At 56.3% G+C, this 15,734-nt stretch overlaps 1 protein-coding gene across 2 annotated transcripts in view; it reads right to left on the reverse strand.

Moving 5' to 3' along the window:
• The window catches only part of TBC1D22A (TBC1 domain family member 22A), a 260,405-nt gene that overhangs the window by 134,880 nt on the left and 109,791 nt on the right, over positions 1–15,734 (reverse strand). The gene's annotated exons all lie outside the window — the stretch shown is intronic.

Raw genomic sequence — 15,734 nt, forward strand, 5'->3', positions numbered from 1 at the left:
AGGCCACGTCGGCACTCCACCATACGTGGGGACAGCATTCAAGCTCACCCCACAGACCACCTCTGCAGCTGCATCAGCACCCCACTGTCACCTTAACAGGTATTGTCAATGATCCCCTGAGTTTTTCAGGACACTCCGAGAATCCTGGGTTTCTGAAAGACAGGTGGTCATCCTAGCCCTGTGAACCAGAACTGTGGGGGGCGCGGGGGAATGGTGTTCCATGTGTACCACCTGGCCAACACCAGAGTGACCCCAGCTGCACTTTCCCAAAGTCACCTCCAAATGCACCCTCCTGACGGATGTGCTGCTGGCCTGGGGAATACGTGTGACAGACTTCCAGGGACTCGTGTGCACCTACTGCCGAACTCTAACCCAACGAGCCAGAAAAACAAGGTCACAGAAGCCACCCAACCTCTGACCTTGAAACTGCACAGCTTCCAGGGCAGCTCCCGGAGCCAGGTATGCTAAGAAAGACCAAGTGAACCCTGTGGGCAGGGCTCGAGAGTGCCCAGCAACGGCCTCCTGGGCAACACTAATGACCAACACCTCTGGCGCCACATGACACACTGCAAGGTTCCCAAAGACTTCAAGATGTAAGAACGCTCCGCGCAAGGTAAGGACGCGCTCCTGCACGTGCGCAACCCGAGCCCAAGCTGAAACGGAGCTCAGGGTCACCCTAACAGGAGTGCCTGGCCACGTGGGGTACAAATGTGCCTCGCCTTCAAAGTCCACCCCCAGGGACAGGGACACGATGGCAGAGCCGAGTGCCGGGGCAGGGAGGCTCCATGAAGGCTGTCCTCCCAAGAGCACGCTGTGGCGCTCATGGCCACAGATTCGTGCCCTCTCAGGCCGATGCCAAGGGCCACAGGGCACTGAGGCCAAGTGTGCACTGCACGTCTGAGCCTCCATTCTTTTACTTTTCACTTATCTATTTCAAAGCCAGAGTTACAGAAACAGGGGACAAGAAGAGATGTTCTATCTGTTGTTCACTCTACAAATGGCCACGACAGTCAGAACTGCATAGGTCAAAGCCAGGGGCTCCACCCGGGTCTCCCGTGGGGGGCAGGAGCTCCACCCGGGTCTCCTGCGTGGGGGGCAGGAGCTCCACCCGGGTCTCCCGCGTGGGGGGCAGGAGCTCCACCCAGGTCTCCCGTGGGGGGCAGGAGCTCCACCCAGGTCTCCTGAGTGGGGGGCAGGGTAGCCTACCCACCAGAGCCATTAGTAGGGAGCTGGATCAGAAGTACAAGAGCCAGCACAGGAACCAATGCCCCTAGCAGATGCCAACACTGCAGGCCAGGGCCTTACCCACTAGGCAACAGTGGCAGCTGTGCTGGTCTTCCAGGACACTCACTGCTCCCACCTGACAGAAGGTGACAGCACTGGGCTGCAGCCCCTGGTCTGCCACACAGCCGGACAGCAGCCCAGCTTGCAGCCTGGCCCCACTTGCGACAAGCAAATGACTCTCACACCACCTTTCACCAAGGCTCCAAATCTCCACGCGAGGCAGGTCCCTCGGTTATTTACAAAGAGATTTTATTCTGATCTTCAAAAGCACAAATCTTGACTTAGATCCTGTGAAACAGAAGGTCTGTGTCACAGAGCTGCGCTCCCCGGCAGGACCTCCCTTGCCTTGCACAAACACACTGTACTCCTAAAACACAGCCCTGCGCGACCTTGCTGTGACCACGGCGTTCCTTTCAAAAGGATGAAGACAGAAAAGAAACAATGGGATTCCTTTCAAAGACTACACGACGAGGCACGTGCCAAGCACCGGCCAGGCACTGCGCAGTCAGACGGGCTCCTGAGTGCACACACAGCGAGCCTGCGGGAGACAGCCGCACGGCCTGACCTGGAGCAGCCTCCAGCCCAGTGCCCATCCCGGGGACTATCACCGTGGTGACCTCTCCCTCAGCAACCCACCAGACACTCCTAACTGAACGTGCCAAGCGGCACCGGCTCATTTTGCCATGAACTGAAATGGAGCAGAGATGGCCAGTCGTCCCCTTGGCCACACGTGCCACGCTCAGCAGCCCTAGGCAGGTACCCATCACAGTACAGTAGGCACACCTCTGCTCACGTCATCCCACCAGCGGGGACCGAGGCACAGAGGCACAGAGACCTGAGAAGGGGCTCCCAAACACCACGCCAGTACCCCATGCCTTCCACGGGCCCAGGAAGCTCTCCACTGCGGGATCCCAGGCCCAGCGGGGAGGTGCCGGTGCCATGGGGCCTGTGCGCCGTGCAGAGTGAGGCGGTCAGCCTGCTGCTCCCTGTGGCCTCTGCACCCGTAACAGCACCAGGACGGGGACAGGCGTGTGGCCAGGAAGGCAGAGCCGTCACCAGGGCAAAGCAGGAGGCAGCAGACGAGAGCGGCACCCTGGTGCCCTGCTGCTTCTCCCCCACGTCCTCACACAGCCTGCAGCCTGAAACCGGGAGCCCTGGCCTCAAGTCCCAGCTGCAGTCCTCGTCACTGCTAGCCAACTCCAAGACTTCACGAGGAGCAGCTGACAAGGGAGGGGACGAGAAGGAGCTGTCCTTGACCGTGCAGGACGGGTTCCAACTCCCTGAGGAGGCGTGTCTCACTCAGCACCTAACCCTGAGGGAGGGGTAGCCATCAGCCGCCCACCCGACGGGCCAGCTACCACCCGAGACAGCAGCTTCCTCCGCAGGCGTCAGTCGATCCCTCAGCTGCTCCACCTCCCACCCAGCGCCGCTGACGGCTTAGGAGAAGCAGCAGGTGACCCAGTGCCAGGGCCTCTGCACGGACGGCCCAGCCCTGGGTACTGCCACCATTTGGATAGCGAACCAGCAGCATGAAAGACTCTGTTACCTTGTCCCCCATCCCCCTCAGTCTTGATTTTCAAATAAATAAATAAATAAATAAATCATTAAACGGGGGGGGGGGGGGGGGGGAAAGTCCTTTCAACAAACCAAACACACGACCACATCTGAATTTCTAATGGGGCTTCCTGTGCTTTTCTGTTCAAAGTGGCAAAATGATGGTGAACGCCAGAGCTGTGGTCCTACAGAGCTGGCCACAGCAAGGGTATGGCAGGTGAGCCGCGGAGGCCACGTCACCCCTGAGGGCCTGCGAGGCCCTGTGAGGAGTTAATTAGGCCTTAGCACAGTGTCTGACACAGTGAACTCGTTAAGGGCTGCAGTTGTTTTCATTAACAAAGTCTCACTTTGACTGATAGAGCACTCACACTTGTGTAAACTGGCAAATGGCTGCACGCGTGGGCCAGAACAGAAACCTCACAGCATGAAAACACGGCACTCCCTGACACCAATTTGCAGGCAGAGACGGGTCTCTCCAGGCTGCAGGCAGAGACGGGTCTCTCCAGGGTGCGGGCAGACTCGGGTCTCTCCAGGCTGCGGGCAGACTCGGGTCTCTCCAGGCTGCGGGCAGAGACGGGTCTCTCCAGGCTGCAGGCAGAGACGGGTCTCTCCAGGTTGCAGCACCGGGCTGGAAACCCACGAACAGGACGATCACACGTGACAGCTAAGGACACCCCAACCACACGCTGTCCCCTTGTTTTTCATCAACTGCAACATCTCTGGACAGTAAACACACACACCGCCCCTCACAAGTGCTCGTGGGCAGGTGGAGCTTCTGGCTGGAGTTCTAAGTCGGGCCCAGGCAGTGGGGCCTGAAGAATCTCCCAGACTTGAGATTTGGTACCTCTCTGGAGAGGACCCAGGCCACAGGACAGACTCCAAGGGGTAGCCACCAGAGCCACGAGCGTCACGCTTACCTCCACACCGGGCTGGGCTACGAGAAGCGCAAGGGCCTGGGCCAGGCACTGTGCCACATTCCAAATCTCCCATTACCTACTAGCGTCCCAGATTCAGTGCCAGCCAGTGCCCCTCCAGCTTCCTGCTGGTGTTCCCAGGAGTCAGCAGGGACCCCAGGTTAGGACCCCAGGTGGAGTTCCTAGCCCTGGCCTCCGGCTGGCCCACTCGGGCTGTTCCGGGCAGTTGGGGAGTGAACCAGCAGGAAGAGGGTTTCTCTCTCTCTACCTCACAGATAAGCAGTCTTCTTTTTTTAAGGCCCTGTCCTGAGTCACTGATGTTCCTGGACACTAGATTATGGAGTGTTTCTGTCAGGATGGTGGCCAGTGGGACGTTCCTCCCGCAGCCAGCGCACTCAGCAATGGCTGCAATGCGCAGAGCAGCTCATTTAAAAGAACGAAGTTGAATTAGGAGGGAGATGTGAAACCGCACTTCAATAGGCAGAAACAGAACTGGTTTATAAAAGGCAGCAGAAACGGTACAAATTAACAAGAGTACAAATCCCACAGCAGGGCCTGGAGAACCGCACTCACATGAGGAAGTGCTCTGGCAGGGGGGTCCTTCAGAAAAGCCATCAGCTGCAGAGCCAGAGCCTTCGAGTTCACTATCAGACAGAAGCACACCAGCCCAGCGACCCGAGGCGCCGTGCCAGGCACTGAGGCGGCTGCCACAGAACACCAGCAGCTCAGAGGAAGAATGACATGGCAGGTCAGAGCCACGCAGCTCCACAAATCCCAGCATCCTGACCCAGCAGATGACGCCACCAGGCCATGGCGGAGTGTAGGTTCAAGTCCCAGTCACTGCACTTCCTACCCAGCTCCCCGATGACACAGCAAAGGCAGCAAATATGTCCAGGGAGTCGAGTCCTGCCACCTACGGGGGACACCCAGAGTGAGTTCCCCAACTCCAGGCGTCAGCACGGCCCAGCAGACATTGGGGGGGGGGGTTAAATCTCCCTTTACCTCTGCCTGCCAACTTAACCAATCTTTCACAAAGTAATAAACTAAGGGTGGCAACGTTTACCAGGACGACTGCAGTGAGAACTAACGTGGACGCACTGCTCAGGGGAATCCAGGGATGGAGCGAAGACGGCCCCTGCTTTGGCCACGGGGCTGCCTCGGCCACACGTGTGTGCACCCACAGCATCACCTGTGCTGGTCTAGAGGTGCCGGGGGTCACGGGTCTGCTCCATGCTGGAGCACGGCTATGTCCACCGAGCAAGGAAGCACACAGACACAGCTGTGTCCTAGTGAAACGCGCCCCAGAAGGACGCAGTGTCTTCTCGCCTGGATGGGGAGTGGAAACCAAGGAGGAGTCTCAGTGGACCAGGGAAACCACAAATTATGGGAAAACAACGCATGGATTTCAAGTTTGTTTAAGATGCTTGGATGGAATCTTCTCCCTTCTACATCCAAACACTCCCAGAGAGTAACCCGGTCAAGGTCATCTGAGCAATTCACTGATGCCGTTCCACTGATGCACGGGGAAGCAACGGAAACTCCGGCATGCCAGTGCGAGTACAGAAGTCGCAACACACAATGCTCATCAGCAGAAAACTGGAAAATTATGATGTCATCTTTCAATAGAGTAATGGCTCTGCTTTGTTTTGTGAACAGACATTGAAATGCAAGCCACAAAACACAGTTGTTTAAAGTGATTTTCAGTACATTCTCCAAGTCAGACAAGCACCCCCACAATCTCACCCTAAAAGAAATCCCGCATCCACTCAGTCACTTCTCAGGTCCCCACAGCTGAGTTTTCACACGTTCTTGCTGAACAACTCTCACTGCTCTTCCTTCTCACAGTGGCCATCCCGAGGGGTACAAAATGGTCCAGATTTTTATTCCCAAATACACCATGCTGTTGGGTATCTTCCTGCGGCAATCCGTGACCCGCCCCCAGCCAGCCTGCCTCGCTGGGGCGTGGCGTCCGCACACAGCGGACCGTGTTTCTCACACACAGCACCCAGCAGTATCTTCTCCCACCCCCTCAGATGTCTTACAGAAGGCTTCATGTTGAACAAATCCCAATTATCTGGTTTTTCTTCTGTTGCTTTTGTATCTAAGACACCACGACTTAACCTGACACCTTCTCGTGAGAATTTTACGGTTTTAACTTTCACATTTAGGCTTCTGATGTATTTTAGTTTGTGTTCGCCAGCAGTTGCCCGCTGGCGTCAGCGGGCAGGTGAGCGTGACGGTAAAGCCTTATCTGCTTGGATCCACCCCACCGATCAGCACGCGTGCCCAGAGCCGTCCGACACTGCCCTGGCCACTGCGCTTTGTAGTTAAGTCCTGATACTGAAAAGTCTAAGTCCTCGAACTTATTACTTCTTTCCCAAGGTCGGATTGGCCATCCTGGGCCCCTCCAATTTCCACATGCATTTTAAAATAATTTGTCAGCACTGATAGGGACAGCACTGCATCTTGACATCAACTTTGGAAGGAGCTCCATCTTCGCCACAGTGACTCCTCAGTCCACGAGCACGGAGTCTCTCATCCCTTTGTATTTTGCGGCTTTCAGGGTGCAGGCCGTACATCTGCTGTGTATTAAGTGTTTTATTAATTTTGATACTAAATTATCTGCTTCCAAATTGTTTACAGGTGTTCAGAAACACAACTAATGTTTGCATCTTAATCTGCATCCATCGACCTCTTGCAGTTATTAGCTTTCCTCATTGGTTGCTGGTAGATTCTTGGGATCATGTGATCTGGTGGATCCTTTGGGATCATGTGATCTACAGCCATGACACGGAGCCCGCAGGCCTCACCCTCTGTCACTGCCGCGGCTGGAGCCCCACTAAGTGCAAGAACAGACCCTCACTCTGCCTTTCGTACGAGACGTGAGGTCCGCGACAGACTGCTGAATTTTTTGCTAGAATGCATTTTCTACGTCACATGAGATGGTTGCACGGTTTCTGTTCTGTGTCCTGCTACTACGGTGTGTCACACTGACTTACCGCGTTGCCTCATCCTGTGTCCCTAGGATTTGCCTCACTTTGGGGATGCAGAATGACTGTAACCTATTGGCAAATTTGTTTTCTGGCACTTTGTTACCAGCTTTTACATCTATCATCAAAAGGAGTTCTAATCCACAGTGCTGGCGCGTTCCCGTCTGGGGATGTCTTTCTCTGGCTCTGCCATCAGAGCATTCACGATGTCCCAGAAGGGCTGGAAGTGTTCCTCCCTCTTCTGCTTTTGGGAAAACCTGTGAAGTGGTCTAACGAGCAGCGCTAACGCTTTAGCTACCTGCCAATACTCACCAACGGGCTCACTGGCTGTTCGCAAGCCATCCCTGCCTCACTAATGGAGTCGTCACTGTGCAGGACACCTCGGCCTCTGCTCTCAGCACCTCCGCTTGTTTAGATGAGAGCGGCACACTCGCCGCGGGGTGATCTACTCTACTCAAAAGTGTACCACTGTAAAGCAGCGCAGATCTGCGTCACTCCTCCCAGCGACACACAGCCTGGTGGACGGCCAGCCAACAGAGCACCACAGCCCAGCCACATCTACAGAAAACTAAGGACCACACTTCACACCGGTAACTCGTCTTTCTAGGCATTTCTCCATTTCACCCATGTTGCTAATTTGTAGAAATATGCACAGTATTCTTTTAGTGTTGTGCAATCCTAAAATTTGCAGTTAAAATCTGATTTCGCTTTAGCCCTGGTACTACAGACCTGACTCTCTCTGCAGCCCGAGGCCCGGGTGCGTGTTCGTCATGGAGCCAGGCAGGGTTCAGCCGACGTCCCCCAGTTCCTTCACTGCTTCATCTGCTTCTCTTCCGGTCTTCCCCTCTCCCTTCCGCTCAGCTCCACTTGCGTTTGCTCTTCCAGCCACTCCAGCTGGGAAGTGACGTCACAGATTCCAGCCATCTCTGTGAACACAGCCAGCCGCAAACCCATCCAGTTCCCACCTGAGTGCAGAGCCGGCTGTGTCTAAGTTTCAGCCCGCGGAGTTTCCATCTTCTTTGTACAGTAACGTTCAATTTCCCCGAGATTTCTTCTTTGGTCCACTAGTTATTGGGGTACATCTAAAACGTGCACAGGCCTGTCAGATCTTCCCAATTTCCTTTTACTGATGTCTAACTTCATGTCACTGCCATCGAAGGACACACACAATGCTTCTTCGGGGACGTGACAGGCACTCCGTCCTGGAAGACTCCAGGTGAGCTCTGAGGAAGGAACTCAGCTGCCTCGGGGTCAGGGCCATGTCGTGGTCCGTAATGTCCCACTGGCAATCGATGCTGGCCAGGCTTCTAGTGCTGGGTGACCTTCTTTCTAGTTCCTTTATCCATTACTGGAACTACTGTGCCACGACCTCATAAAAGATAAAGTTTCAGTGAACAGCTTTGGATGTCCAATACAGGAAACAATCATGGAATGTATACACACAACGTAACAGTAACGGTGTGGAAGGAAACACATCATGCATTGCAGTTACAGCTTCCGGAGAGGGAGCGCCCCCAGGCCCACCCTGCAGCACTGCTCCCACTCGGAGGGGGCGCCTGCCCTGCAGCACTGTGCCCACACGGAGGGGGAGCCTCACCAAGGCCCACCCTGCAGCACTGTGCCCACGCAGAGGGGGAGCCTGCCCTGCAGCACTGTGCCCACGCAGAGGGGGAGCCTGCCCTGCAGCACTGTGCCCACGCAGAGGGGGAGCCGCATTGAGGCCTACCCTGCAGCACTGTGCCCACGCAGAGGGGGAGCCGCACCGAGGCCCACCCTGCAGCACTGTGCCCACACAGAGGGGGAGCCGCACCAAGGCCCACCCTGCAGCACTGCACCCACACGGAGGGGGAGTCGTACCACCACCACGCATACCACTTTCCAAAGCTCTCCACAGAAAACACAGCCAGCCAGCGACTCAGGGCTGAGGGCCCTGGGCTGCCCTTCCCACTCTGGTTCCACCCTCCCAGCACGGCCAGAGCTCGCCAAACTCCGCCTTCCCCACGAGAGACGCCCAAGGAAGCCGCACAGCAGACGCAGATGGGAGTCGCCTCAGCTTAGCCAGCACCCCACAGAACAAAGTGCTCCAAGGCAGAACTTGAGCACCAAAGAGCAGAGGGAATCATTTTGGAACTGCAACTGATCAGGGGGAAACTGGCAAGCCCGCCTTCCCCTCTGCCTTCCAAGTCCTGTTTACACTCTGCTAATGGGAAGCGGGAGAGATGACTGCGCTGCAAGATGCAGCTAACGGCGAGTTCGGCGTCGTTTCTCCTGCGGGCGCGACGGGCGCGGATTTACTCCCCTGCCAAGGGCACACTAATTACAGCCACGGCAGCACTGCACTCCGTGAACCGCATGCTAAAATGTCCTCTGGGGCAAACGCAGCCTGCTCAGAACAACCAAGGACTGGCTCGCAAACAGGCCTAGAGAAATAGATTTCCTTAATGCTCTTAAGAAAAGGCATTGTTTATTCCAGTCCCTTCTCGCATTTCCTTTCAAGAGTAATTTATTTTAAGAGAAAATGACAGGCCAAATCCCATCAATTGGAGCTTCAACACAGTAACCATGAGATTCAACCATCAGGTGCTCTCCCCGTGAGAATGGAGCCACCACCACCCCAACATCCAGCCACATCCGGAGCCCTGCCAGCCAACATCCAGCCACCCCGGAAATCGTTCCCAAATTTAAAGAGCACGGAGGCATCCAAGGGGGAAGAGTGCTTGTTTCCAGGACGCAAAATAATGACTTCAACTCAGACACAATGCTTTGACTAAACGGTGCAGTGCCAAGAGAGGGAATAACACTCCTTAATTTCAAATCCAATCTAACATTCTTAAAGGAACATGACAGTCGATGTCTGAAAAGTATCGGCTTTACCTAAACATCAGTGTCTGAACGGAAAAACAGCCAGAGGGGATCACACAGCAAATTACGCTCCATTATCTCAAAGCATACTAGGTAGCGGGGCACAGGGGACAGAAACCACCTTTACCAAGTTGGCTGATAACAGAGAGAAAAGCCTGGGTTACAAGGTCACAGGCAAAGAAAACCACCAGACCAGATGGTCCCACGGGACGCTCTCAACCACAGCATCCGCCACGAGACAACAGACAAGAGGAGCGCCACCCGCAGCGGGGTGGGCGGAGGCGCTGCTGCCACCTGCGCCCCAGCGCGGTGGGCCTGGCTGATGGCACAGACTGCCATGTCATGCTTGAACAGCATGTGCCAAGGACAGGCTGGTAGCCACAGTGTGGACTCAGCCAGCTGAGTCCTCCGTGGTCCCCACATAGACACCCAGACTGACATAACAGGTTGCAGCCCACTGAGGAAGGGAAGCGTCAAGTTCCCCACTGGGAGCCCAGAGGACAGCCAGGAGCTCCAGGGCCAGCTCACAGGCAGAGCAAGGCCAGGGCAGAACCTGCATTCACACTGCTGACCGGAAGGTCCACGCAGGGTCGACCCCACAGTCACAAGCCAAGGCACTCAAGGGGAGCAGTGCCTCTGCGGGGCCCCTGCAGGGGGATGGGCTCAGGGAACGCAGCAGCTGTGGCTGCAGAGAGAGGCAGGAATAAACGCTCCCCACCACACGCCACACTCACCCTCATGCTGCTCAACACTTCCTGGTACCTCCACTCAGAGTACTTCTACCAGATTTAAGGCTAGCCTTTTAATGTCACAATAAATTTTTTTTAAAAAAAACTTATCTCCCACGGAGCTCTGATTCAGTGTGGAACACCCTGAGTCCCTGCTCTGGGCAAAGCTCAGGAGATCAGAGCAGATCAGGCCGCACTGGAGTGGCCAAAAAGGAGAAAGATGACAGGCATGCTGAGCCCGCTGTGAGTCACAGCATGGTGCCGCACTCTCAGTGAGCACCCGACCTGAGAAGGGAAGGATTACTCGAACGCTGGGCAACCACTCAGGCTCAGCCTGGGAGGAAACACCAGACACCCGGGCTTCTCCTGCAACAGGGAGCTGCTGCCAGCCCTGGGGACAGGCTCATCAGACCCACCGCTGCCAGCCCTGGGCACACACTCATGAGGGACCAGCCTCACCCAGAGGGTCTCACTCACTTCTCTTTACAAACAGCAGTAACCCGATTAGGCATCCTGCCCCACTTGAGCTGCCACGGCTTAGGGTGCAGGGAGCAGGGAGCTACACAGCCTTAAATGAATATGACAGCTTGCCAGCATCAACAACAAATAAAGATGAGAAGGAGGACAAGTGAGGACAGGGCCACTGCATGGCCAGGGCAGAGGAAAGGTGAGGACAGGGAGGGAGGGTGAGGGTGAAGCCACTGCACAGGAGGACAGAGGGCAGGGTGTCACCCCTCGGGAAGATGGTCTGGTGTCTTGAATGAGTAAGCACCCACGGGACCCAGCAATGCCTGTAAGAAACAAAAAGACTCACACACACAGGAACTGCTGCCTGCGCGTCCAGTGAGTCCCTCGGGAACTGGCAAACAGTCCAGCTGCCCATCAAGTGGTGAACAGACAGGACAGCAGTGTCCACGACGGCATACACACGCCACATCACACACAGACCTCAAGAGGCCGCACGGTGGCTGAATCCCTGTGCACACCGTGTCCAGCGACATGGGGCAGGAAGCAGGTTCAGACTGCCGAGGGCTGGCAGGTGGGAGATGAGGGAACACGGGGGAGGGACCAGAATTCTCCTTGGACACAAGGCAAATATTCCAGAAAGAAATTGTGCTGACGGTCGCACTACTCCGTGCACATTCTTTAAGCCAATGAACTTTACGCTGCAAGCGGGAGGAAGCTGCCGCGCAGGAAGCGCATCACAGTGAAGCCACTCTGCACACTGCTGACCGAGCAGTCGGTACTGTGAGGACACCCTGCCCGTGCAGTGCCCAGTGCCACCTGCAGGCCCCGCAAGGCACAGCCTGGACGGGGACCCAGGCAGAGGGCCCTGTGGTACAGAACCAGGGTCCTGCCCAGAAGAGACCCTCAAACCACGCCCCTTGGGAGAGGTGCCTGTGACACACGCCAGGCCGGAGGCCCCCAAGGTGTGGGGAATCCCCCCTGCCATGCCACACTCCGACGCCCAGCCATTTCCCTGCGAACATTCTACCAATACAGCTCTGTGCAGATGTCTCAGCCAAGCTCCAATTAGATGCTTGAATGTGTCTCACACAAACGGGGCAAGCTCAGCGTGGCCTGGGTCAGCACCCTGAGTGCTCCTGCTCAGTCCTGACTGGGAAGCAGCACCTTGGCCACCGTGGGGCCAGGAGCAGGGAAGCTCGCTGCACTGTCCCCGTTCATTTGCCTCGCCTCTCCAGGCTGCCTCCCTGCCCTCCACATCAGCTCCCCCTCTGTCCTGCCTCCTGGCCACCTGCCTGCGCTGCCTCAGGATGGGGTCCTGGCCCTCAGATGGAGTCCACCCTACCCTCATCCTCACCTTGTGGCTTCCTCTAGTGGACACAACTCCACCTGCCAGCCGGAGTCTCCAACATGCCCCTTCCAGCCTGTGGCCCACGCACAACAGTGGTCTGCAAGGGGCACAGCTGCAGACCCATCACTCTGAGGCTGGAGTCTCTAGCCCACCCCCTAAGGCTTCAACCCCTGCAGCCCCTGACTCCCCAGCCAACTGGGATAGGGAACACATCCGCGGTCACTCACTGGGCAGCTGATGTCCCCCCATGGCACGTCCTCCGGTGTGACTTTCTCTCCAGCTGTGCTGATGCCTCTGTGCTGACACACGGGGCCCCTGGCCCCCTTGGGGCCCACGAAAGGCCCCCTGAGCCCTTCTTCCAGGGCCTGACCCTGCAGCCATCAGAACAAAGGATGGCACAGCCCAGCAAAGACCCCATGGCCAGGCCATGGCAAGGAACAGACAGGTGCAGGTGGACACACACCTCACCCCCATGGTGCTGGTGTCCCAGGGACGAGTGCACTCTGACCTGTCCAGAGGTTCCCCTACATGGCTCCAGCTTGCCCTGAGCACCACACCACGTGACTGCAGTTCCAAGAGGCTCCTCCTCTTCCGTCACCTCTGGTGACGCTCTCTGCAAGCTGCTTCTGGACAGAGGGTGCTGGCTGGGCCCTGCCAAAGGAGGCAGTGCCACGTGGGGAAGAGTTGGATCCAGTGTGGCAGGTCAAGGCCCACCTAACCATGTGCCAACCACAAATAACCATGGTCTGCCCACATCCTTCTTGCCCAAGCCACTGACATGGAGGACTCTAAGTGTCCAGGCTGCTGTCAGGACACAAGTGGCTGTTGCCCGCAAAGGGGCAGCAGCCGAGGCCACAGGGTCTAGGAAGGCCCTTGGGCATACAGCAAACACATGCTCCACAGGCAGCCCCATTCCCACCGAGCTTTCAAACTCACCGACCACTGTCGGGGCCTGCACACCCCATAGCAAGGCACCTGCCTATCTGTCACTCAACCGGATTGCCTCCCATATTTCCATTTGGAAAACCAGAATCCAGTGACCCCCAAGTACAGCCTTCAGGACAGCCTGCCAGCCAGGGCCAGGACAGTCAAGACGAGTATCATCAGACTGCCCGAGTGCAAGGCTCCATCCCCAAAAGGGGAACAGCAACAGTGCCTTCAAGCCCTTGGACGAGCTGGGCGTCTGCCCCGCTTCCCCTGGGGCAGGACTGGCATGAGCTGGGCGTCCGACGACCACCCGCTTCCCCTGGAGCAGGACTGGCATGAGCTGGGTGTCCAACGACCACCCACTTCCCCTGGGGCAGGACTGGCATGAGCTGGGCGTCCGACGACCACCCGCTTCCCCTGGAGCAGGACTGGCATGAGCTGGGCGTCCGATGACCACCCGCTTCCCCTGGAGCAGGACTGGCATGAGCTGGGCGTCCGACAACCACCCGCTTCCCCTGGAGCAGGACTGGCATGAGCTGGGCGTCCGACAACCACCCGCTTCCCCTGGAGCAGGACTGGCTTCAGGCGCTGACTGCAGCTTCCTGCTCATGTGTGCACAGGGAGGCAGGGCTGACAGCTCCAGTAGGCAGGACCCTTCCACACATCAGGAGAACTGGAAGAAGCCTGGGCAGCTGACATTAGCCTAGACTAGACCAGATCAGCATGTGGGAGATCTTTCCACCTCTCTTTCAAATAAAGCAAATAAACAGGTAAATAAACTATTTAAAATAGGTTTGTTAATAGGTTTTATTTCTTAAGATTCTGTGTGTCTGCCCATGGCAGGCAGCTTGTGGGCTTAGAGCAGACCTGCCTTCCGATCCTCCACACCACAGCCCAGCAAAACTGTAAGGGCCTGGGACCCCTTCAGACACAGCCCCAAGTTCTCAGTATGACCTCCAGGCCTGCCCTGGCTCACTCAACCAGACCAGGCCAAAGTACCGCCCAGACCAGCAGTCTCCTTTGGCCTCTGCAGTGGGAGAGGTTCTCACAGCACCCTATGCTTCCACTGGAAGACACAAGGTTAGTTACTTCAAACATCAATTGTTTGCCAACAAGTGGTCCTCCCAGCCAGCACTCAAGGTCCCGCGTGGCAGGAACCAGGCTTCCCCAGCACAGCAGAGGGCCACGAGAATTAGCAGTGCTGAAGGGACCCAAGACCATCCCACACCCAGGGCCGAGTGCAGGACCCAGCGCCACGGTCAGCAACACCAGGCTCGGACCCAGTGGGAGGCAGACAGTACTGCAAATGTCCAAATGGACACGAGGCTGCACAGCACGAGAGGGGCACACAGACTACAGCCATGAAAACTTCAGGGGCCTGGGAGCAAGGCCTGAGCGGATTGCAAGCCTCAGTTACGCTGGAAGTCCAGGACCCAAACATCTGAGACATCCACTGAACAGAATGGTAGCTGCCAGAGTGGCACATCTTACACCAGCGTTCCACGTGACACTGCCCACGGACTCAGGGCCCAGGTCTGTTCCTGGGCAGGTCAACGTGTGCTCACCTGAGGGCAGGTGCGCCTGCGGCATGGACGCAGGCAGGGGGCAGCGGCAGTCCCTGGCGACCTGCCTCAGAAGCCATCCCTCCAAGGACACAAGGCCCACTTTCTCCGGCTTTCCTCTCTCCTGGACAATTAACACCATGGTCGTGTCCCTTCATCTTGTCAGGGAAATGCATTAAGAATCGCTCAGGTCTTACAACAGAAGTTGGTGGTAAAGGCGTTAGGACAAACTTATTTACCACATTAATTAAATGGTCTATTTAACATGGAATATCAATTCTCTAATTACATCTCAGTTGAACTTGTTCCTTCAATTAGCAGCTCCGAGTCTACTGACAGAGGTCCTGCTGTTCCTAGGGTCGTTATCTGTCAAATGAGGGTGGCACTCGCAGGAGCGGCCTCCCGCTCCATGAGAGCTGATTAGGGAGTGGGCAGCGCCACCCTCATTAGCTGCTCCGCACCCGTCAGCCGCACGACACAGGCACCTCGGGAGACCCGCTCCCGCAGGGGACAGGCGCCACATCGGACGGCCACGGTCAGGTACAACTCAAAAGGAAAGGCCCTCCTCTGGTGTTCCTTGTTCATCGTGATGGACTGAATAAACTCATACCATCAGAATTTTTTTAAAAAATTAAACCAGGTTTAAAACAGGTAAAATTACAGCCAATTGCTGCAGCATACATGGGGGAGGGGATGTACTATTCAAGAGACCAGCACAGCCCAACCAGCATCTCTGCTTACCCATTTACCAGGTATGTAATTAATGCTGCTGTCAAAGGCAGTGCTACCAGTGTGTGCAAAGTCTCAGTGACGAAACACAGAGCTGCCATTAAAGAAGGCTCAGCTTTTAGCTCGTAAGCGAAACATTCAACTAATGTCCTACCACCTTAACCTTACTCATTTCAATCCAGAGCACTAAAGCCACGCTCCAAAGCCACTAGAGTTAAACTGTACTCCCAAACACAGCACGTGGGTCACGCGTCATCAGAAGGGCTCTCTGTGAACACGGCACCTGGCACAGTGGGTTACGTTGCTGCCTGTGACGCCAGCATCCCATACAGATGGCCAGGTTCCTATCCCAGCTGCTCCACTGCTGA

The sequence above is a fragment of the Ochotona princeps genome, chromosome 15, assembly GCF_030435755.1.
Source record: "Ochotona princeps isolate mOchPri1 chromosome 15, mOchPri1.hap1, whole genome shotgun sequence".
Taxonomy (NCBI): domain Eukaryota; kingdom Metazoa; phylum Chordata; class Mammalia; order Lagomorpha; family Ochotonidae; genus Ochotona; species Ochotona princeps.